Genomic DNA, 24,619 nt, shown 5'->3' on the forward strand with positions numbered 1-24,619 from the left:
TAAACTCATTCAAGCCTAAGTAACTGCTCTTTATACCCAATATACTGTGAAAAGATCACACATACTGCTCACAATAACTATACATTTTAAAGTCTAATGTCCTCATGATGTACTTCTTTGCAACTTTCTTCTGCTAAATAGAAACTCAACATTACAAACGTTAAATTTTCTATTTTTGCTCTCGTAACACTGTGTGCTTATAAATAACATAGTCCTTGTGCTATATCATAATGTTTACCCATCTAGTTCTTCCACTGACTGTGAGCTCCTTGACATAGGGAACAGTGCTTTTTCTTCCCCTACTTTTTGTTGTGGTAAAATATACATAACATACAATTTATGATTTTAACCTTTTTTATGTGTGTGTGTGAGGAAGATCAGCCCTGAGCTAACATCCAACGCCAATCCTCCTCTTTTTGCTGAGGAAGACTGGCCCTGGGCTGACATCCGTGCCCATCTTCTTCTACTTTATATGAGACACCGCCACAGCATGGCTTGACAAGTGATGTGTCAGTGCGTGCCTGGGATCCGAACCTGCGAACCCCGGGCCACAGCAGCGGAGCACACGCACTTAACTGCTATGCCACCGGGCTGGCCCCTATTTTAACCATTTTTAAATGTATAATTCAGTGGCATTAAGTACATTCACAAGGGAACGTGACTTTTATATCCATCTTTAGTCCTAGTTTCTGGCACAATGCCTGGCCCATAAATGGTACTCGATAAACATTTGTTGGTTGACCTACTGAATGAATGAATGAGTAAATGAATGCATTGATGTTTGATAATCATATAGCAAATAGTCTCTCTCTCTCTCTCTAATTATATATATAATACAATATGCAATTGTAATTGTATATTATACAATATATAATATTACAATAGTATATTGTGTTTTGAAGCCTTCAAGTTTAACCTATGTCTGACACTGCAACAGTTATTAAATTAAGAAGCCTGCAGAGAAAGGTTAAGCACAACCTCCTTCACTGGCTGGACCACTACAGATTTGCATTGGGTCAGTTATGGAATCCATTGTGGTCCTCCACATAATCGTTCCTATCATTCAGACTTCCAGAGGACCAACATTTAAATGCCTCTTCCTTCCAAGGTTCCTGAGATGCTGAGTTTGTAAACTGTAAAGCTCTATACATATAGATTCTTATCATGGATCCAGATGATTGGCCATAGCAGGAAAATAGAAGGAGACGATCTTAATATTATTTCCTTTCTCTTTTTGGAGAAGAGAATCTAATTGGCCACTTCTGTGTTTTCACAAAGGGAGATGCTTTCATGTTCATTTTTTGGGTCAGAAAATACTCTTACCCTCAGCCACCACCCTTCAGTCTCCAAAGCAAAACCTCAGTCCCTGCTAATGTTCTTTGTTCGTTTGCTGTGTTGAGAAGGGGCCAATGTCCTCACGTTAGAACATGCTGTTGCAATGTCAGCTCACAGCTGGTGTTTGATTACAGGGCCTAGCACAGTTTCAGTTCATCAATGGTAATATAACACAGCTGGTTCTCATTCTTCAAGGATGGTAGGTTCTATAAAATCTGTGCAAACACTCAAGTAGTGAATATAGAACACTTGCTCCTAGGGGAAATACAGGGTAAGGCTCCTGAGAGCCTCTGGTCACACTATTTTCGTCAACCAGTCACTATGTAACCTTGTTTTATGTGTGTTTCTGTCTAAAGACACTTCATTTAATGTATATTGTTGATATATCACATTGAACTCATGGCCAACAGCACTATAACTCGTGCCTGAACTTAGCTTATCTAACACATATATTTTCTCCATAAGGCACATCACAACCTTCTTGTGCTTTGGAACACCAGGCAGCACTTCAGTACTAAGCTCGCAGGCCATTTTAAACAGCAAAATCACCAGCAAAAAGTGCAAAAATGCAAAAAAATATGGCACTGAATAGACCATGTAAAGGACACTTGTTTACAGTATGAGAGTGGAAGCAAGAAGGCAGAGTGTCGCCTTGTTCAAACTCAACTGGGAACATGCACCATGTAACATAAATTTTTCACCACTCTACAAGTCTGCAAATGACCGTGAAAGTGTTCCAAATGTTGCTTTGAGGTTACAAATAAATTTTAGCAAGTAGGCAAATTTACAAATACGGAGTCTGCGAATAATGAGCATCAACTGTATGCTAAATCCAAAAAGCAAGCTTCTCCATTTGAGGAGGTAATTTGCTACCTACTATGGTATATAGCTGAGCTTCCCAAAGGATGTACCACAAATGTTTTACACGGAAACTGAAAAACAGAAATCTTCAGCCCTCGGGGCAGCCTGGTTGGGCTGGGGATGATCGAGCCCCTGGGATAGTTGATTCCACCTGCAAGTAGCCTAGTAAATTTACCACAATGTGCCATACAAATACATCATATTTTCCTTTCTTATATCATATTTTCTATGATAAGAATCTATATGGGTGCCGGCCCCGGGGTGTAGCAGTTAAGTACACGTGCTCCGCTGCTGGCGGCCCAGGTTGGGATGCACGGACGCACCGCTTGTCAGGCCATGCTGTGGTGTCGTCCCACATAAAGTGGAGGAGGATGGACACGGATGTTAGCTCAGGGCCAGTCTTCCTCAGCAAAAAAGAGGTGGATTGGCATGGATGTTAGCTCAGGGCTGATCTTCCTCACAAAAAATAAATAAATTAATAAGAATCCATATGGATCGGGATTTATAGTCTACAATTTTCTATTTGATGGAAAAAATTTGGGAAGCAGTGGTCCGTAGCATGCTGTAAAAGTGCAATCTTCCGAATCAAATAGAGATTTTCAAAGCCTGGTTCTGTCTCCTTCTAGCTGGGTGAACTTGGACTTTTCTGTGATATCATAAAATTAAGAGTACTCACCTCATGAGGGTACTTAATTCAATGGGATAATGTATTTAAAATGCTTGACACATTACCTGGCACAAGGTAAGCACAGACAGTCAAACTCCTATGGATTAGATTTGTTGGGACAGCCCTGTGGCTTGGTGGTTAAGTGCGCGCGCTGCGATGCTGGTGGCCCGGGTTCGGATCCCGGGTGCGCATCGAGGCACCACTTCTCCGTTCATCCTGAGGCCGAGTCCCACATACAGCAACTAGAAGGATGTGCAGCTATGACACACAACTATCCAATGGGGCTTTGGGGGGAAAAAATAAAAATAAATAAAATCTTAAAAAAAAAAAAAAAGATTTGTTGATAGCCTAGAAGTTTTCCTTGTTCATTGCGTAGATGCTATGTATTCTCTGAGCAGACCAAGAAGTACATTTGAAATAAAAGAACCAACAGAAAGGCACTTCTGTAAATGGGTGAAGGAGAGTCCAGATTATTGCACCCAGCTTAACCCATACGGCTCAGCCTACAGAGACCTTGGTCCACTCAGAGTTTGCCGTGAAGTATATTCTGTTTACGTTTCAGGAACAGAATCCCGGCATATTTGCAAAATACCCAAGTTTCCACAAAAAGTGGTTAGGAAACAAAAAGTCTTATCAGCAAAATTTCCTCTGAAACAGAATGCAAAGTAAAAAGATGAGAGTAAGGAGTATCTTTGATACCGAAATACCTTCCTAAAACTGAAGGGTTTCTTTAAGCCTGCACCTCTCTCCATCACATCCAGAAGACCCCAGCCAGTAATAGGTCCTTCGATTAACCAGCCTCATTTGTCTCAATAATTCATAGTCCAGCTTATGTATGAAAGAGTTTTAGATGGGTGTCTCATTCAGTCCACCTACCAAAGCTGAGCAAAGCCTGCTGTTGAGTTGCTTCACACCAGTGTTCTTTCTAAACAGGCTGGGTTAAGTTGTGAACACTTACGTGCTATTAGTGAAAAATCTTTCCTAAAACTGGGACAAATTTACATGCCTAAGATTCAAGCACTTGAGCTCTCTCCACCCTGCTTCCTAAGAGGCTGCCCGTTTAGCAGAGGAATTCAAATCAATCAGGAATCAAGGCTCAGTTTGTTTTCACCTCTTCAGTGAACATATCTTTAAAATCTGACCCTATGCCTAAAATTCCTGACTCTATGTTTGGTGATGATAAAGGAGGGCCGGGAGTTACTGATTCCCCTGCCTTCTGGTGCAATTCTCCTGAAAGAAATGTGTCCTTGTTTTCTTCGTCAGCATAAAAAGCCAAGTTCTCTACACATTTGTGTCTCTGGGACTAGCTGCCAAGCAGGGATGCTTCCTTCCTCAGGCAGAGAAGGCTCTGGTGTCATCTTTCTCCAGGTCTATATAGGTGGCACGGGGGAGGGGTGCGGTCACTGGAAGAGCCGGATGGTCTCAACACTGGAATCTACACTGGGTGGCAGCATTTGGAAGCCACAGGAGAAGCCTTGCCCCCTCCCATCACACATACTGCAAACCAGCTGGGCAGACATCTGCCAAGACCCCCAGGAGCTGAGAATCCCTGATGCTCCCAGTCCTAATATTGCTTCAGGAACATTTGGTGAAGACAATAAATTTAAAGAAAAGTGGTAAATGCCATGAGGGAAATATTTCCTGTATTTGAAGCATTGTCAGCAGACTTCACTAACGCCACTAAACAAGCGGTGCTACCAGACACACCTGGCCGTGGAATGAATTCATTCAACCAATAATTGTCATCTGCCACCTGCAGGCATGTAGACACAGCAAAAGTACAGACTTCGTCTCTGTCCTCCAAGGGCTTCAGGTCTGCAGAGAAAGATAAGAATGTATACCATTAATCAACGGACAATAAGGAAGAAAGTGGGCCAGACTGGTGGCGTAGTGGTTAAGTTCGTGCGCTCTGCTTCGGCGGCCTGTGGTTCACAGGTTTGGATCCCAGGCACAGACATACGCACCGCTTATCAAGCCATGCTGAGGTGGTGTCCCACACATAAAGTAGAGGAAGATGGGCACGGATGTTAGCATAGGGCCAATCTTCCTCAGCAAAAAGAAGAGGATTGGCAACAGATGTTAGCTCAGGGCTAATCTTCCTCACCAAAAAAAAAAAGAAAAAAAACAACAAAGAAGAAAGAAAGTGCTATTGGAGCAGTACAGATAGAATGCTAAAGAAGTTTTGTGGAAGGAGAGATTTTTTTAGAAAGGATTTTTTTCGGGAGGGTTTGAGTAGGATTTTGAGTGATGGGGAGAATTTGGATATGCAGGTAGGGAAGGAGGGGTACTCCAGGGGGAGGGATGTGTAACAAGAACAGTGACAATACTAATAATAACAGGAATGGCTAACATTTCCTGGGCACTTACCATACACTAGGCACCATGCTAACCACTATACTTACAGAATTTCATTTAATGTTTACGACACACCTAAGGGGTAACTATAATTAACACCCATTGCCCTCCCCACCTCCAAGACACAGCTAGTGGGAAGCAGAGCAGGGATTTGTGCAAAGGCCTGTAGGAGGGATGGCGCGGGCAACTCAGAGAAATGCTGAGCAGTTTGGCTTTGCTGATGCTTAGGGTGTGGAAGACAGGATAGGCAGGGTTGGGGCCACATCATGGAGGGCCTTGACCCCAGGCCAGAACTGGGTGCAAATAACAATAATCAAATCCTTGGGCTGGCCCCGTGGCTCAGCGGTTGAGTGCGCGCGCTCCGCTACTGGCGGCCTGGGTTCGGATCCCTGGTGCGCACCGACGCACCACTTCTCCGGCCATGCTGAGTCCGAGTCCCACATGCAGCAGCTAGAAGGATGTGCAACTATGACATACAACTATCTACTGGGGCTTTGCGGAAAAAATAAATAAATAAATAAACCTTTAAAAAAAAAAAAACAATAACCAAATCCTTTAAAATCTACAATGATGAAGCAAGCAGGCTCTAAAATGTTTATTCAGACTTTCAAATTTGATCTAAGTCAAAACCCAATCATTTCACATTTAAATGTAGAATTATTTTTATGGCTCAGCTACACAAGTTGTACTGACATCTGAAGAGATTAATGTCAATTCAATAGGGCTTCATTTATTTCTGCAAAAACCTAACTGAAACTTTTAAGTCTAGAGTTGGACTCTAAATCTTGAAATAAAAAAGCATAAAGGCTTCACCTAACCTAGTACTCACCTAATCCAGTATTCACCTAGCCCATGAATTAAGAATAACCATATGTAGGAAAACCCATCTTATGTGCAATCGCTCCTCCATGCGGATTCCATGCTCTAGTTCAATCTCCAGCCAAATCCTGTGCATGGAGGACAAGCTGACACCTGGTAGAGGGACAACGGTATAAGGTCCTGATAACACACTGCAGATCATAATGGCTATAAGAACTTCAGCAATCGTGTATTTCTCTAAGCTTCTGTTTCTTTGTCTGGAGAATGGGGATGATGATACCTACTTCACAAGACGGTGAAAGAATTAAATGGGACAAAGCATGTCAAGTTTTTAGCACTGTGTCTACCACCCTATAACTCCCCAATGCAAGGCATTAATGTTATAGTCAGCCTGTCTGTGAGAGATATATGCAGTTTTATTGTGTGCTCGAGACATTCAGATTGGCTCTCTATACCGTGGGTATATTGAGAGACTTGGTAATTTCCCTAACTTTTTTTTTTTTTTGGTGAGAAAGATCAGCCCTGAGCTAACATCCATGCCAATCCTTCTCTTTTTGCTGAGGAAGACCGGCTCTGAGCTAACATCTATTGCCAATCCTCCTCCTTTTTTTCCCCAAAGCTCCAGTAGATAGTTGTAAGTCATAGTTGCACATACCTTCTAGTTGCTGTATGTGGGATGCCGCCACAACATGGCCTGACAAGCGGTGCATCGGTGCGCGCCCGGGATCCGAACCCAGGCCTCCAGCAGCGGAGCGCGTGCACTTAACCGCTAAGCCACGGGATCGGCCCCTTCCCTAACTTTTTAAAAAGTTTATTTCTATTTTAACTAGCCCTCAGACCCAATTCTTAGACAGCTGATCTGATTTCTTTGTAGCACATGGTCTATGGACCCTCCTCATGGTAATTTTGTCTTTCCAATTCCCTCCAATAATCAGCACCTTCTATCACGAATGCACATTTGAAGTTCAAATTGCCAATGCAACCCTCAAAATGCAAGTTTATTGAATAAAGCTTAGAAGAGTAGTAAATAGACAAAAAAGTATCCACCTAAATTTTTAAAGATCATATATTTATAAAGTTCAGTAACTGTTAAGTTTTCCCATGCAGAAGTTAACACACAGGGGAATGTTGGTAGTATAGTAATGTTTGGATGTCTTGAAATGCTGAAAGTAATGAACAGAAGCACAAACACATTGAGGTTTACCTATAGTTGAATTAATAAACCTATGAAGTCCCCACATACTACACATTATAGTTCCAATTTCTCCTTTTAGGCACAAGCAAGTTGCCACATTCTTTGTAGTGGTTTACAGTCACCATTGATGGGGTTGAACTACAGGAGCAAGTTTAACTATCCTCTCATCTACAGAACCATCCATTTTATCAGGGAAGTATGGAAACACTTCAGAGAATAAGAACAGAATTTTAAAAGCCCAGATTCTACTCATAAAATGTGAATGGAGAAAAACAAGTAGTGTTTGTGCAACATAGTGCAGTATTTTGTACAGAATACTGCTAAGGCTATAAAGTAAAATGGGTATTCAGTTCCAGAACTTACTTTGACCACCGCCTACATAAGTGCTATTTGACAAAAGAAACGATATCAGCCCCAGTGCTAGGGAACACATAAGCAGTGTCCCACAGAGTTTTACCTACTGTAGTGGTCTATATGAATGACAATTCACAGGTGTGCTGGTGTTAATATGTCCTTTCCATAAGCTGTTTTTTTCTTTTTCTTTTTTTTTTTTTTTTTTTTGGTGAGGAAGATTAGCCCTGAGATAACATCTGTTGCCAATCCTCCTCTTTTTGCTGAGGAAGATCTGCCCTGGGCTAACATCTGTGCCCATCTTCCTCTACCTTACATGTGGGACACCTGCCACAGCATGGCTTCATGAGTGGCGCACAGGTCTGTGCCTGGGATCCGAACCCGCGAACCCCGAGTGCACGAACTTTACCACTATGCCACCGGGCCAGCCCCCCCTAACTTTTTATACTTTGTTTCTAATTTTTGCAGAAAGTGCACATTTTAAATAATAACATTGATGGCAGACACTGTAAACAGTTTTTTAGCTGAGTACCAGGAGTCAATTCCATCTTCACCCTTCCCAATAGGACCCCAAAAACTTTGGTGTTCACCTGTCCCTTCCACAGCCCAGGTGCCTCAGGGGCAGCTGACCCCACTCCACACTCCAGGGATGGGCCGTGGACGGTTTAAGACAATTGGAGTTTTTCATTTATCTGGCCATAGCCATTCACATGTGTCGAGGTGGGGGAGGGAGGTGACGCCAGACACAGTTAATCCCAGGCTTTTTATTTGGAATGCTTGGGACGAAAGCCCCCTCTCTTCCTTGGTGTTTGTTCTAAGTAGACGTGAGGCCTAGAACTATTCTAGCATCTGTTACCTGCCCACAGATGAAGATGACACATAGAGAATGAGAGAGACAGAGATGGAGCCCCTGGGTGATGCCTCTCCTGAAGCCCTACCTCCAGACTTCCAATTGCAGGAGCCAGTAAATATCCTTATTAAGCCAGTTTGAACTGCATTTTCTGTTACTTGCAGCCAAAGAAAAGCATTCTAGTTAATATAACATGTGCTAAAATAGGCCTTATAGGTTTTTACCTTAGTTATCCTTTTACAGTCTTTTCAGTAAGGTTTTAGCAGAGTTGAAGTAAACCTGAGTGTTCAATTCACCATATTTTAACTAAAAGTCTTTTAATTCTTTTTTCTTTTAGTTATTTATTTCATCATTATTCACCTTAAGGATTCTAAACATACTTGTTTTCAGGTACCTTTTAGATTTTCTCTATTTTTATTTTCTCTAGATTGAATTCATCTTTTGACTATTGATTTTATGGATTGTGTAAGAATTAGCTTTCTTGATGTGTTTTGGAGTTTGGGATTCTAGGCTCATCTTGCGTGGAAGGTTTTCCTCTTTCTGTGGGGTGTGGTGTGTGTGTGTGTGTCTGTCTGTGTCTGCTTACCCCTCCCTGTCTGGTGGTTTTTCAGTTGCCATCACCCAGAACCCTGAGGCCTCACTTCAGAACTAGGTCCAGTAGTTGTGGGGTGGATGTCCTGCCCCACGAATATTAAAAATGTTGCAGACCCAGTCTCCAGGCCAGCAAGCAGTTTGGCTGAGTCCTGGTTGGGAGGCTGTGTCTGTGTTTTCACTCCTGCCTGAGCATGGAGCATCCTATGAGCCATGGTGTCAAGCAGGAGTAGACAGCTGCTCCAGCCTCATACAAAGAGTGGTGGAAGCCCTTCCCTTGTCCTTGGCTTCAAAAGTGAGCCAGGGAACGTTTCCCAACACCATACCACCCTGCCTTGAGAGGAGAATTTTATTTTATTCTGTTTTCCCACAAGAGCCAAATTCTTGTCTACTTTTGCTGCTTCTAGCCCTGGAGCCAAGCAAGCTTATGGCTTTAGCCCCACTAACATTGAGTTTCTATCCGCAGAGATATTCACATTGGTTTGGAGTGCAGCTTTGTCCTTTAAATTGCTTAATTTTCTATTTTACCTCATTGCAATATATTTGAGGCGGGAGGTTGGAGGGGATGCTCAAGGCAAGAACTTAAAATGCCTTCTTGAGCAGAAATCTATATAGAGAGTTGTAGCCTGAAAACTGACTTTTAATGATTTCACAGCACACTAGCTGACACACTGGAATTACTCAGGGATGCTCAGAATGCCTCTCCAGGGACCCTGATGCTGCTATGCTCTGTGTTCACCAGTGATAGGCCCCTGGGAAGGCAAAGGTGAGGAGGGAGGAATAAGTGGTCTCAGGAAATCAAGGGAGTGTCACTGAGGCTGGGACTTCTAGCAACCTGTTCTTTACAAGTTGGAGATCAGAGACTTAATTCCAAACACATCGATTTCTTTGATGATAACCCACTGCCTCCTGCTCTCAGGGCTCCCTGCTGCTGTCCAGCCACTGGCAAAGGTGGTATCGTTAACTCTCTTGCTACTCTTTATGGCTCATATTGTATACCAAACCATACACGCCAAAAGTTCTTTTTTTGATCATTGCGCTCTTTGGGGTATAAGATAGCTGACTCTAGAAACAGCATTAATACATTTGAAGAAGAAAAACAAAATAGGAGGATTTGCCCTACCAGATTTCAAGACCTTTTATGAAGTTATTCTAAGATATTGTGGTATTGGCACCAGACTAGTTAGACTAATGGAACAGAATAGAGATCCCCAACCACACCCATACACATATGGAAACTAGATATGCAACAGAGATAGCATTACAAACCAGTGGGGAAAGAATGGATTATTTAATCAATGGCGGTGGGACAACTGGTTATCTATCTACCACCTATTATCTATCTATCTGTCTATCTATCTATCTATCTATCTATCAATCTATCTATCTATCATCTATCTATATTAGATTCCTACTTCACATCATAAACTCCAGGTAGATTAAATATGAAAAGCCAAATAATAAAACATTTAGAAGAAAACATAAGAATATTTTTATCACCTAGAGGTAGAAAATAAATTCTTAAACCAAACACACACAAAACTCACACACATAAAGGAAAGGGTTGATAAGTTTAGCTACATTAAAATAAAAGTCACATACAAAAAAAGGAAATGTACAAAAATGTCATTGCAGCAGTTTGCAATAGTGAAAAACTGGAAACTACCTAAATGACCATTAACAGGAGAATGTATCAATTGTTGTGGACAACTGCTGTTTGATCATCCAGCATCTGAACATACTTTCTATGTTTGGGGACTCCTCTACCTGCTGAGGCAGAGTGCACTTCCACTATAGATAACAAAAATGCCGGATTCTTGCTTTCCCAGTCTCCGCTGCAGCTAGGGCCCAGGTGGGTGGTCCAGGCTCCACCAATCCCACGAGCCTGCCCCAGGCTTTCACGCAGCTGCAGGGGCTGCCCAGACCCCCTAGGCAGAGAGGGGCAGCAGCTCCATGTGGCTTCTGAAGGCTGCAGTGGCAGTGGTTCTCACAGCAGTGTCCCGCGTCAGCAGGATCAGTAGCAGAAGCTGTAGAGTCCGCTCAGCAGCCCTGGCTGTGGCGTCCTCATTGGACATTTTCCCTGGCAGTGGAGGCTGCCAACCTGATTCCTCCACCTTTCCAAACACCTTCTGAGTTCTTTAATCAAGTCCTTTGTTTTTGTTTGTTTCCTTAAATTAGCCAGAATTTGTTTCTGTTGCTTGCAACTAAAAACCCTAACCCTGATGGGTTATGATATATTTACATAACATACATGAGCATGGCATACACCAAAATCAGGGTAAAAAGTTGAGTGAAATCAGGCAGGACTCCTTGGGGATTTCAGTTGCATCCGAAATTATAATAATGAAAAAAATATATGTATATAGCAAATGTAGTGAAATATTAAGATTTGATAAAATTGTGTGGTATGTACAAGGGTGTTTGTTTTATTATTCTTCAGATTTTTTTAACGTGTGAACTATTCCACTACACACACACACACACACACTGACACACAGAGATGTAAACTTTTGCTATAATGAACACAGAACTGATCAGATTCTGAACATTTCAGAGCAACAATATTCTATTGAAATTATTTGCCTCCCTTTCTATAAAAGAATATCCATTGCTAAGTTGGCCTGTAGTATCTAAATTCACTACTACACATTATGCTGAGACAGAGGGGGAAAAAAGACGTTGAAAATAGGTGGGGCATTAAGGCAAGTAGTGATATAATGTATTATATTTGCATGTGTGGGTTTTCTTATGACAAGTAAATATATAATCATCATTTTGTAGAAACGTGTTTCTACCGAGGAGAAGCATCAAGACATTTCAAAAACATGACTTCAACAAACATAACGGGGCTTTTATCACATTTACTAAGTTCCTCAGGTTCAGGGTAAAGAAAATGAAGCCAACGTTCAATAGTTTAATAATAATAAAACATTGTGTTCTAGCCACCCAGGAATGCCAGTTTTAAGGAACTTAAAATATTTTATTTTTTAACAAATTTCAGCATCTCTTAAAAATTCTTTAAGCATAATTAAAATTCATGAAATTTGGTTTTATAAGCCTCATAACCTCCCTGGAAGTTTTGTGGAAACTTGGACTTACCCCTACATTACAGATGTTAATACTGAGGCACAAGGATGTCAGAAGATTTACAGTCACACTGAGAGTAAGTGACAGACAACAGATCCGAATTTAGCATTCTGATTTCCATTCTGGCTATTGGATTACTGTCTTATCCCATCTATTAATAGACATAAACCAACTCAGAAGTATGCTATAGGTATTTCATCTTCAGGAGTCAGTGAGACAGGAGTACTATAATAGAAAAAAATACACGTGGATTCAAATTCTAGCTCTGTCATTTACTACCTGCATGTTTTTGGTCAAATTATTGAATTTCCGGAGCCTCAGTTTCCCATCTGTAGGAAAGAATAAAGTAAGTATCTTACAGACCAGCCTTGATTTATTCTTCTTGCATTTGTTAAACTGCAGTTAACACTCTAGTATCATTTTTACTGGTCAATTATCTGCAATCATTTGGATTAATTAGTCTTCTGAACACACAGCTTACGTTTGTTTCAGAGCCACATTTGCCGCTATAGCTGAAAAAGCCTACATTTAACTCTATTAGTGTATTGACAAGTACTTCAGTGTGTTGGCAAATAAAACTCTGTCCAGAATTAAATTGCCATGCTTTACCAAAGTAGCCACTTTGGTACTTTTTAAAGTGATGTTTTTTCTGTCCTTTCAGTTCTTTAAACGTGATTTCTACCATTACGCGTCTAGGCTTCCCCTTCCCCTTAAGAGCAAGGATGCAAGTTTTGCTTCCCAGCTGGCTTGTCCTGTGGTCCTAAGGAGGACGTTGTGTGGGAAGGAAGCAGACACATGCCAATGAAGCTCTTACAGCATCCCTGACGTGACAGACCTGGAGTATGACCATGTTATAAGCAACCAACTATCCCCTACGGAACAGATCATTATAGTCTACATGTTCTCAGCTAAGGAAAAGGACAAGACGATAAAAACAGTGTCCAAAGTGTATAGGGAACTGAACAGATCTAGAAGCATGCTTTGCATTCAGGTGAGTGTTGTGTGTATAAAGACAAATTGTGAAATAATGTTTACTTGCATGTTATATCTTAATACATTTCCTCAGCCACACAAAGGCTCATGGAAGGAATTTTTCCCCCCACTTCTTTTCTTGACGTATGACTTTCATATAATAAAGATAAGAAATCTTAAGGGTTGATAGCTTAATGAAATTTTACGTATGTATACGCCTATATAAACACCACCCAGATCAAGATATAGAATATTTCTAGGCCCAAAAATCTCCCTCTTGCCTCTTCTCAGTCAATAATCCACCCATCGACCTCCCCCCAGGTAACCACTATTCTGACTTCTATCACCACAAATTAGTTTTGTCTGTTCTGGATCTTCATATACATGGAATCACACAGCATGCACATTTCAAGACACTGGCATAGTACATTTTTATGCTTCTTCTGCCAGAGAATAGGAGTGGTAAATATCAGTCATGTCAACATCCTCCCATTCTGCATCCATGACAGACATTACTAATCCATCATTCTTGTCAACTGAGCCTGGACTGGGCCCTAAACTCTTGTTTCTGATTGTACTCCAAGCAGCCACTACCAGGTGATCTGATTAGGCACTCATGAAATCTCTTCTACATGATAGCCTTTACCCTCAACACATTTAACAAGTCTCTAAATCTTATTAGTTCTATCACCGTGACATTTTCTTCTATTTGTCCCTTCTTTTAAATCCCACTGCTTCTGCTTATTTCTGGCCTTCATCACCTCCCACCTGATTTTCTCCAACACTCTCTCTAACCAGTTTTCCTGCTTTTAGTCTTGGTGCCTCTGCTATTTCCTACACATTGCAGGGTGTTCTTTTTAATATGTGAACATGACTTCAGCCTCATTTTCCTGCTTAAAACTCTCTAAGGACTTCCCTTAGGGCCAAGTCCAAGTTCCTCAGCATGACATTGAGGGCCCACTCCCACTGGGGCTCTTTCCAACCTGCCTGTTCAGTTCCCTGTCCCAACTCCAGTATTGGCCTCAGGGGATACTTCAAAGAACCCAGGTCTTGTTTTTCATGAGGTTGACTCATGTGACAGCAGAAGAACTGCTTTCAGTGAGTTGCATTTTAGGACGTTGCTCTAAATATGCCCTGAGCTTCTTTTGAGGGCTGTTACATTATTTGCTGCAGGCCTGGTGTCCCTTATATTAAGCCCAATGTGAAAATTGTCTTTCTGAATGAGGAGCTAGAAAAGCTTTACTTCCCATGAGGACCTGGTATGTTTCTTTTTCCCTGGTAATGAGATTTTTGGTGCCCAACTGGATTTCTCTTTTCACTTGCCTGTTTTAGTGACTGAATTATAATAATAGAGTAAGAAGTTATGGACCACTTATCTGAAATCCATTTCTTCTTTCGAATCTAAAGCTTCCGTTTATATTGACATTTTCTCATCATAATTTTTTTAATCTATAATTTTCTCTTGTACTATACTTACTTCCTATAAACTACCACATGTCCTTTGATAAAAAGGCAGAGTATAAACAAACAAACAAATTTAAAATGTAAATTTTGACTGAGGAAATATTATTTTGTCCCACAAAGTTGATAGCAACCTTGCAGGGAGGTGACATGTCATTTTGTAAATCTGAATGGTGAAGAAAGAGAAATCTAGGCATAATTGGCTGAGTACCCTAGGCTTCCAAAAAGTAGATTCTTTTTTAGATCATAAAAAGGAAGAGAACAATCTTATATCAGAGACCCTAAAGAGAATACAAGTAAGAATGGAGACGGTTATAAAACACAGAAAGCTACCCAAGAACTCCAGCGTCCTTCCAAAGTGTTACCTGGCCAGACTCTTTCATTCCACTCAATCAGGAAACCATGAGGCCTGCGTGATGCTGCAAGTGTTCTGCTGTACTTGGAAGCTGGATAGCAGTGAGAATTCACTGGATACTCTGGCGGAAGCATCAAGGGTGTAGCCAAAGCTCCTAAAAGGGTGGCCTGAGCCACAGAGGGTGTGTGGTGGTTCTGGGAGCACAGGGAACTCAGGTTCTGGGAGTAGCAGCCCCATCCTCCCGGCCTGCCCGGAAACTGGATTTCTCTGCCCATAGACTGGAATCTTATTGATGGCAGGACCATGTCTTATTTACCGTTAGAGCCCCAGTGCCTATAATTGGGCCTAGTACATGGTTAACATTTAAAACATATTTCTTAAATGAATAAATGAACCAATGAATGAGTGAATGATTCTTCAGCCCAAGGGCCAGATATGGGGGTGTATGGTCACTGCTAATTCTTTCTTGGTCTCGTGGGAGGTACTCTGGGACCATGGGCTTGTGAACTGAGCTAGGTCTCCCCCAAAGAGATAGACAAGCTGAGTGGATGACAGAGTGGGACCACAGTCAAAAGAAGTTCAAGTTCTCATTGAAATGACAACAATGTGCGTCAAATCCCAAGGGCTCTGATATCCTCGGTGCAGACACTACCTGCTCTCCACCCTATGCCTGGCATCTAATAGACACTCAGTAAATGTTTGTTGAACTGATCGAAATGGCAAAGTCAGAATAAGATCAAGAGGGCAAATATTTATTGAGTGCTCACTGTGTTGCAAACACTGTTTACCTGGAACATCATTTAATTCTCAAAAGAACCCTAAATGGCTGGCTCTCTGCATATGAGTCCACTGAGCAGAGGTCAATAACTGAGACACAGGATGGTTAGGTCCCTCGTCCAAGGTTACCCAGTTAGGACGTGGTAAGGCTGAGGTTCAGGCCAGGCAGTCTTACTTAAGGACCATACTCTTAAGCACCACTCTCTGCCACATAGCAGAGTGGAGTAGGAAAATCAGTGGCTAAGGAGGACACGAGTGGAGTCCAATGAGGTGAATGGATTGGGAGGAATGGTTCATTTCCAGCACTTTAGGAATGTGCCCTTGGGCATGTGGAGACAGGAGGTATGGAAGGGGCTTCGTATGTATGCTCAGCAGGAATTGTGGAGGCCACTACAGCTGAGAAAGGAGGCATGCTTGGCTGAACCCTTTTAACAAGGAGAAAATGAGCCCCAAATACTAGTAATAGCTCCTTGAGGATGCTCAGTCCAAGAAGCATTTTTGATAGCACAGTTCTATATATTCATTAATTCAGATACTAAACGTTTACTGAGCTCCCACAACATGCTGGGGAGTGTGATGGGAACTTGCACTAGACTCTGAACTTGTCCTTATGGAAAAGACAATCCAGAGAACAGACAATCATGACTTGGTGAAATGAGTGGAGGGTCAAAAGTAAGCACAGAGCATTCAGACAAGAAGCGTCTTATAGGACCAGTAAGAATTAACTAGGTGAGGGGCCGGCCCCGTGGCTTAGCGGTTGAGTGCGTGTGCTCCACTACTGGCAGCCCGGGTTCGGATCCCAGGCGTGCACCGAGGCACTGCTTGTCAGGCCATGCTGAGGCGGCGTCCCACATACAGCAACTAGAAGGATATGCAACTATAACATACAACTATCTACTGGGGCTTTGGGGAGAAAAAGGGGGAAAAAAAAGGAGGAGGATTGGCAATAGATGTTAGCTCAGGGCTGGTCTTCCTCAAAAAAAAAAAAAAAAAAGAATTAACTAGATGAACATTTCCTGCAAATTGCAATTTGGAAGGCATGTTGGATAATCGGGAGACAGGTTGTAAATCAGTACTGGGGGTTGCGTGTTGAGGGAGCTAGCAGCTAGAGAAGTTCATGGAAGCCTGATTATGAGGTTTGATAAGGAATTCGAACTCTCCTTGAAAAGTAAGATGATTCATTAAAGGATTTTTAGCAGAGAAGTGATATGAAGAGATTTTGTATTGTAGAAGGATTTTTTTGACAGAATGATCCAGAAAAGGTCAGAGTGACAGAGAGACCTGTTATTGCATTTAACCAGGTGAGAAAAGATCAGGCAGTGACAGTGGGAATGGAAAAGGTGCTGAGTCTGAGTGATAGTTAGAAGTGAGACTATAAGATTTGATATGTTGAGTGAAGGAAAAGTTTAAGAAGTCTCCTAGCTTCTCTTTTAGACAATGAGAAGAATGGCAGTACCATTTTTTGAGATAGGGAATTCAGAAGGAGGAGGATGAGAAATGTCTGTTATCTATTACTACACAACAAACCACCCCAAAACTTACAATCTTAAAACAAAAAACACGTCTGCTCATGACCCTGCTCAGGACTTAGAAGTCCTGGCTTGACTGTGCTTCATGTCACATTGGCAGCGGCAGTTTGGGTGTAGCTGCCGGATTCAAGAATAATCTCATTCACATGGTTGGCAGGTGGTGCTGCTGCCGTTTGGGAACTCAGTTATTGCTGTCGACCGGGGGTCTCTGTTCTCCTCCTGAGGGCCTTTCCAAGTGGCTGTTCAGGTTTCCTCACAACTTGGTATCTGTGTTTTGAGAAGGAATGTTCCAAAATGTGAATAGGGAATCTGGAGATCTCTTAAGGCCTGGCCTCAGAAGTTACACAGTAAGCTATTGGTCAAAGCCTGTCACAGAGCCAGCCTAGACTCAAGGGGAGTGGAAACAGACCCCCATCTCTTGATGGGTGGAGTGGCAAAGAATTTATAGATGTCTTTAATCCACCATAAGAATGTTTGAAGAAAAAGATGAAAAATTCAGATTGGGCATGTTGAGTTGGAGGTACCTGAGTGACATTAAAATGGATACATCAAGAAGTAGGCAATTCAACCTACACATCTGTTACTCAGAGAAGAGCACTAGCTTTGGAATACATTTGGTAGGCATAAATAGTAGTTAAAATTATGGGTTACCCAAGGAGTATGTGAGGAGAGTGAATGGCAGAAGGCAAGACTGGAGATTTTAGATATTTAGAGATCAAGTAGAGAAAAAGTTGTGCATGACAAAGATTAGGATGGAAGACATAAAAAAATAGGAAGAAAACAGACAAGAGTGGGGCCACAGAGGCTCAGGAGAGAGTTTGAGAAGGAGGGAATGGTCAATAATTTCAAATGCCATAAAGAAGTCAAGAAATATAAGAAACATGAAAATGTCCACTGGCCATGGCAATACAGAGGTCTTTGGTAAGTTTATGAAGGCATTTCTAACACAGTGGTGAAGATAGAGTCTAGAATTTTTGGCTCAAAGATAGAAATACTGCTGAAGGGAGCAAAAGATTTGTTACCTGGGATTTAATGTCTTTACAACTTTTTCTTTTTTTCAGCATCCTTTGGATTCCTTTCAATTGCTCAAATACAGCATCATCTCTGCATCTAAATTTACTGGTGGTAATTGTCCACTTCTAGTTCAAAGGCATAATGTCATTCCAGGAATTTTTTTGGTATGTGCTTTGAGATATATGACTCTTTTAACCGACTGTTGTGTATGATGCTTGCGGGACTTAGAGATCATTCATAGAGTGCACAAAAGTCTCGAGAGAATGCAGAAATAGATCAGCTCGAATCACAACCTTCTGTGGTACCTCCTTGACTACAGGTCTTCTTATAACTGCAGGTTATAACTGCAGCTCTTCTGGTAACTGATTATCCTTAGGGTCACTCTAGGGAAGTTAAAAATTGGATACTCTGTTAACACTGAGGTGGTCAAATCATCCATCTCATGAGTTGATATGGGATTATAAATGCTAAAATTTAATTCTTGCATTTAAGAAGCTTATAACCTAATTGAGGAGATAGGATACATAAAGTCCATAATTTAAGACCAAATAGAATAACTACCATAAGTGAGACAGCCTGCTATGGTAGAGAAAGTATGAACTTTGAAAACAAACAGACCTGAGTCCAAACTCTGGTTCTACTACTTACTTGCTGTGTGACCTTGAGCAAATTACTAAGCCTCTCTGAGCTTGTTTCCTCCCTTACAAAAGGGGAAAATGATAACCAACTCATAACATTGTAAAAATTCAGTGAGATAATGTGCATAAAGTGCTTGTTTCAATTCCTGGCACATCGTGGGCACTTAATAAATGTTAATTCCCTTCCACCAATTTTTCAGTTCAACAAACGTGTATTGAATGTCTGCTCTGTGTGAAGCACGTTATTGGGTACTGAGGATCCAGAAAAATAGCCACAGTCCCTCCTGCCAATGAGCGCCTGGTCCGGGGGGAGAGTTGCAGTCTGAGACTTCCTGAGAAGTATGATATGTGAGCTGGGCCCTAAAGGTGGGTGGGATTTTTATACCGAGAGGTAAGAAGAAGAAGGAGAAAGCAGTTAGGGAGAAGGAATGTTATTAGTGAAGGTAAAGGCATGAGGACAAGGAACCTGGAGACCTGGTTTTTAGTCCTCACTTTCCACTATAACCAGCTATATATGTGTGGGCTAAGCTCATCTCGAAGCAGAGAGGATTGGATTAGGTCAGTGGCTCTCAACCCTGGCTGATGCCTTAGATGCATGAAAAAATGATTTCTGGGCCTCACCCAAGAACAATTAAATCAGAATTTCTGTGGGTGAGACTCAGCATCAGTATTCTCTTCACATTAACTTCATTATGACATATTTCGCGTACAATACAATGCACTCACTTTGTACAGTTCCGACGATTTTTGACAAATGTATATACTCATGCAACCACCTCCACAATCAAGAGAGAAAACATTGCCATCGCCCTAAAAAGTTTCCTTCAGCCCTTGAGCTGTCAGTCCTTCTAACCTCATCCCAGGGCAATCACTGATCTGCTTTCTTGCACTATAGATTAGGTTTGCCTTTTCTAGAATTTCATCTAAAAGGATTCATACAGTAAGCATTCTTTTGTCCCACTATTTGGGATATCAATTTTTTTTCAGTTTTATTGAGAAATAATTGACATACATCACTGTATAAGGTTAAGGCGTACAGCATGATGGTTTGATTTACATATATTGTGAAACAATGATCACAATAGGTTCAGCTAACATCCATCTTCTCATATCGATCAATAAAAAGAAAAGAAAAAAGGAAAAAAATTTTCTCCTTGTGATGAGAACTCTTAGGATTTACTCTCTTAACAACTTTCCTATATATCATACAGCAGTGTTAACTATAGTCGTCATGTTGTACATTACAACCCAAGTACTTATTTATCTTATAACTAGAAGTTTGTATGTTTTGACCACCTTCCTCCAATTCCCCCTCCCCCCAATCAATGTGTTTTCAAAGCTTCTCTGGATGATTTTAATGAGAAGCAATGGACTGGATGATCTCTCAGGACCTTTCTAGCTTAAAAAAAAAAAAAAAACACATGATTCATCTGCTAGTCTAGAGGTACTTTATAATAAGTTGCATTTTAGGAATAATAAGTGTGACTGCTGGCATTATAATAATGACGATCATGCTAACACTGGTATTTATTGAGCTCTTGTTATATGCCCAGGCCTGTGCTGTTCTTCATATGTATTCTCTTGTCCAAATCTCCACAGCAACCCGGGAGGTAGGTGCTAATATTATCCCTGGTAACAGAGGAGGAAGGGTGGAGGTGGAGCTAGCAGGTGGAGGGGTCAGGACTCAAACTCAGATTTTCTCACAATACACAGAGACTTTGCTTTTAATCGAGACTCCACAAGAGCTCCTACAAGGTGGAGTCTGAGCCCCCACAACTTCAGACATTCTTAAGAAGTGTAAGGTGACACCAGATGAGCGCTTTCAGCTTGTTGATGAGTTCCAGCTGGGGAGAAGCAACTAATTTCAAGGTACATTTAGCAAGAAAGGCTTAAGGCAAAGAGCCTCTCACCTTAATATAAAAAGTAAGCCGGTTTGTTGCAAGTGTCAAATGACAGGCTAGACAAGAGAGAGAGACTCAGAACAAATGAGACGGGGCAGAGGCTGCATCCATACATGTCTTTTGAGATATATTTAAAATCGGGAAAGCAAGAATAGCTCATCCGCTGATTTCACGACAGTAAAGGGAATAACTTCCTCAGGTTTCGACCCGCATATGCCGCAAAAAACCTATTTTCAATTTTCAAAATACACATCCACTGTCACTCTGAACAATGAACAATGAGTCTCATTCTGTGGTAGGAAGTCGTCCCACAGTACCTGGCAGGTGATCAAATATCACCCTGCTCCCACAAGCCTATTTGCTCCTGCGAGTCTTGGCAGACTTGCTTGGTTGGTTTATAGTCTGTGCTTCCTATAAATTTACTGAAGGTTTAAAAAAAAAAAGCATCAGCACAATGAAAATGTATGTCCTGCTTAAGTTGCACTCATCTGTGACATCCAAATCAAAGGCTTGTCCGCTGAGGGCCTCTCAGTTCCCTGAAAGAGAATATTAACAATCATTTGTGATCACCTAAAACAAACGGGTTCATATTCCAACGCTGGCTGTCATTGTCTGGCTCTCAAGCCAAGAGCAAGGCTAAGGCCTCAGCCTGCCTAGCTGTCTGTCCGCTGGGTGACAGTGTTGATCCATCTGATTTAAATGTGCTTTTGTCCCTGGGCCAGAAAACTCCGGGAAGGATTGCAGCCAGATGGCTTTCTGAGGGCCTTGGGGAATGGCTCCGCCTTTCTTCCCGGAGAGAGGCAGAATGATTGTTTTCTTTATCTTTCAAGGGAAAATGTGAGGTGAAGAATTTTCTGATGTTACCGTGTTGGGCTGGGTTTCTTTGGGCAAAGCGCTACAGAGAGTGAATGTGATTGTCCATAATAAATTAACCTGTATTTTCCTGATAATCTAACGAAGACAAAAAGCTTGCAAAGAGCATTGTGAAAACTCAGCTGAAAATTCATTTCAGTGGTTTACTTAGATGTATTGGGATGGATGGATTCTTTAACCAGAGTGTCCGTTCTTATACAAATGTGCTAGTGTATGGCAGGTGCTCCGAAGAGGACAAGATTGTCTCTGTAGAATGTTATTTCCAAATTGCCAGGTTATGGCTTTACATTATTCTATCTGTTCTAACGTGATCCCTTGTCTTCAAGAGGAGAAACAGATAAGCAAGAACAGCTACTGTAGTAAGATTGGATGTGATCAGTGGAAATGATGGAGGTGTGTTATGCTAATGCAGTAGGGGAGAGGGAGTGATGGAACCAACCATACCCCCATTTTAAAAGGACAAGACAGAAAGTGAGTTGAGTGTTTGCTTCAAGATGCTTTAAAAGGGTTGGCTTGGGCAATTTTTTTGTTTTCCTCCACTCCCCCTCCCCAAAATGGAAAGGATAATGATTCAAAATATTGGTACTCTTCTTTATATAGTGAGCAATAAAGTCATCTTAATGTGGGACTCTGTTCCAAATTCTTTTTGATCAGGTTGAGAGAATAAAATAGAATTATCCATCTAAGAAATTATACTACAAAACTTTTTTAGTATCTAAAAAAATTTTTTTCTTTTTTCTTTATTTGGTATTATTTGGTCTGATCTATTTGTGCTGATAAGTTAGCACATTTATATTTTATTATACTTAACATAACAAAGGTCTGGGGAGGGTTGATATTTAAAAATACACTAAAACTGCAGTAGTATTTTCTGAGGGAGTTCTACTTGAGTTCCAAGAACCTCAAGTGAGGGTTAGAAATACAAATAGGTTGTCTGGCTGCACACAGATGGGGCTCTCATGCCCTGGAACTCACACAGACATTGAGCAACACGAAAAAAGGGCCGTAGAAGCCAGAATGTGAAGCCCTTGAGCTGTAAGTGACTTCCCTGTCTCTGCTCTTTGGACACTTCAAGGGCTTTCTGGGCCTTATCACCACACCCAGACAGCCAGGGCTACTTAGGGCAAACTGTAACCATAAGCATTTTAATATTCTCTTCAGTGCATATTACGGATATTTTGTCAGAGTTTTGGTAGTCTCTACCCAGCAGGGGTCAACCATTTTATCAGCAGAGAGAGTAAAAGGATTTATGGGAGGAGGCTCTGGGCAGGGGAAGTTGAGAACTTTCTGGGACTTACTAGAGCAGAGTGGATTCTCCTGGGAAGCAAATCCAACCTGGACATCTCCCATGTGTCTGGCTTCTTCACCAGTGAGTCACAATGAAAGCAAAACTAAAAAACAGAATGGGATAGATACACAGACACACACACACACCCCAAATCAGAGTCTTGAGATACATATGACAATATATTATAAGCATTTTCCTATATCACTAAGTATTGTTTCTACATTCTTTTACAGCAGCATCCTTTATATTGGCTGAATAATATTCCATTATGTGGCTATACCATGATTTACTATTTAACACATCTTTTATTGCTAGATATTATTTTAAAGAAGAACATTTAAAAAGTTAGAGCTGTCTAATGTTGGAATGTATAGCCTTGCAAAGCAGTGATATTCTCCTTTTCAGAAACTACAATATAATTTTTTAGGGGATATCTCAGAAGGAATTCCTACCCTGATTGGGTGCTTTCTTTCTATTCTCTGGGCCCATTTCTCTTGACAATTATTTTTCTTCCCAGGATTCACTCTCCCTCTGCTTCAGTCTCACCTTAACCTTATGATCCTGGCCGTCTCCTTCCCCTTCCTTAGTGCCAGATTCAGAAAGCACTGATTTTGCATCTCTGTTCCCACCATAGGACTTTGGAGCCAAGGAGGAGAGTCCTTTTCCTGGCCAGTATGACTAGATACTCTCTAGGCCTGATAACCTTTTCTGTTTAATAGTCAAATAGCTGAGCATCACATCATAAAAATATCCTAGGCCTTTAATGTTCTTAAAAATGGGATACTATTTAGGATGGGCACAAGAAAGAGCTGGCAGAAGAACTTTAAGTGCATTTAAAATAAGAAAAATCTTGGAGCCAGCCCGGTGGCATAGTGGTTAAGTTCACACACTCTGCTTCGGCAGCCCAGGGTTCACAGGTTCAGATCCCAGGTGTGGACCTACACACTGCTCATCAAGCCATGCTGTGGTGGTGTCCCACATACAAAATAGAGGAAGATGGGTACAGATATTACCTCAGGGCTAATCTTCCTCAGCAAAAAGAAGAAGATTGGCAACAGATGTTAGCTCAGGGGCCAATCATCCTCACACAAAAAAAGGATTTTAAAATAAGAAAAATCTTTAAGGGAGATGCCCTTTATGTACAATAGATTTGTATATGTAAATAAAGAGTGAAAATAATTCTATTCTGTCATTAGTTATAAAGTTCAGCAACACTGTATTAATCTCTCAAGATCCTTGCTTCTTTTTTTTTTTTTTTTTTTGAGGAAAATTGGCTCTGAGCTAACATCTGTTGCCAATCTTCCTCTTTTTCATTTTTCTCCCAAAGACCCCGGTACACAATTGTATATATTCTAGTTGCAGGTCCTTCTAGTTCCTCTATGTGGGACGCTGCCTCAGCATGGCTTGCTGAGCAGGTCCGTGCCCAGGATCCAAACCCGTGAACCCCAGGCCATCGAAGTGGAACACACGAACCTAACCGCTACGCAACCAGGCTGGCCCCAAGATCCTTGCTTCTGACTTTGATCACATTAGGGGCAGGGACTCAGCCCTTACTTTGTTGTATACTTTACAGTAGCTACAAAATCAGTATTTGTATAGTTGATTTGTGATGAAAGAGTAAACTTAATATTTAGGATCCAAAATCAAAAGGGCATCCCTAACTTTTTCCAAAAGCCAGCATGTAGCTTTCATTTCCTAGA

General features: G+C 41.4%; 1 pseudogene; it reads left to right on the forward strand.

The window, feature by feature from the left end:
• Nucleotides 1–918: 918 nt before the first annotated feature.
• The window catches only part of LOC147913760 (uncharacterized protein C3orf20-like), a 43,983-nt pseudogene continuing 20,282 nt past the window's right edge, over nucleotides 919–24,619 (forward strand).

The sequence above is a fragment of the Ceratotherium simum genome, chromosome 25 (genome assembly GCF_057802395.1).
Source record: "Ceratotherium simum simum isolate JZ-2026a chromosome 25, ASM5780239v1, whole genome shotgun sequence".
Classification (NCBI taxonomy): domain Eukaryota; kingdom Metazoa; phylum Chordata; class Mammalia; order Perissodactyla; family Rhinocerotidae; genus Ceratotherium; species Ceratotherium simum.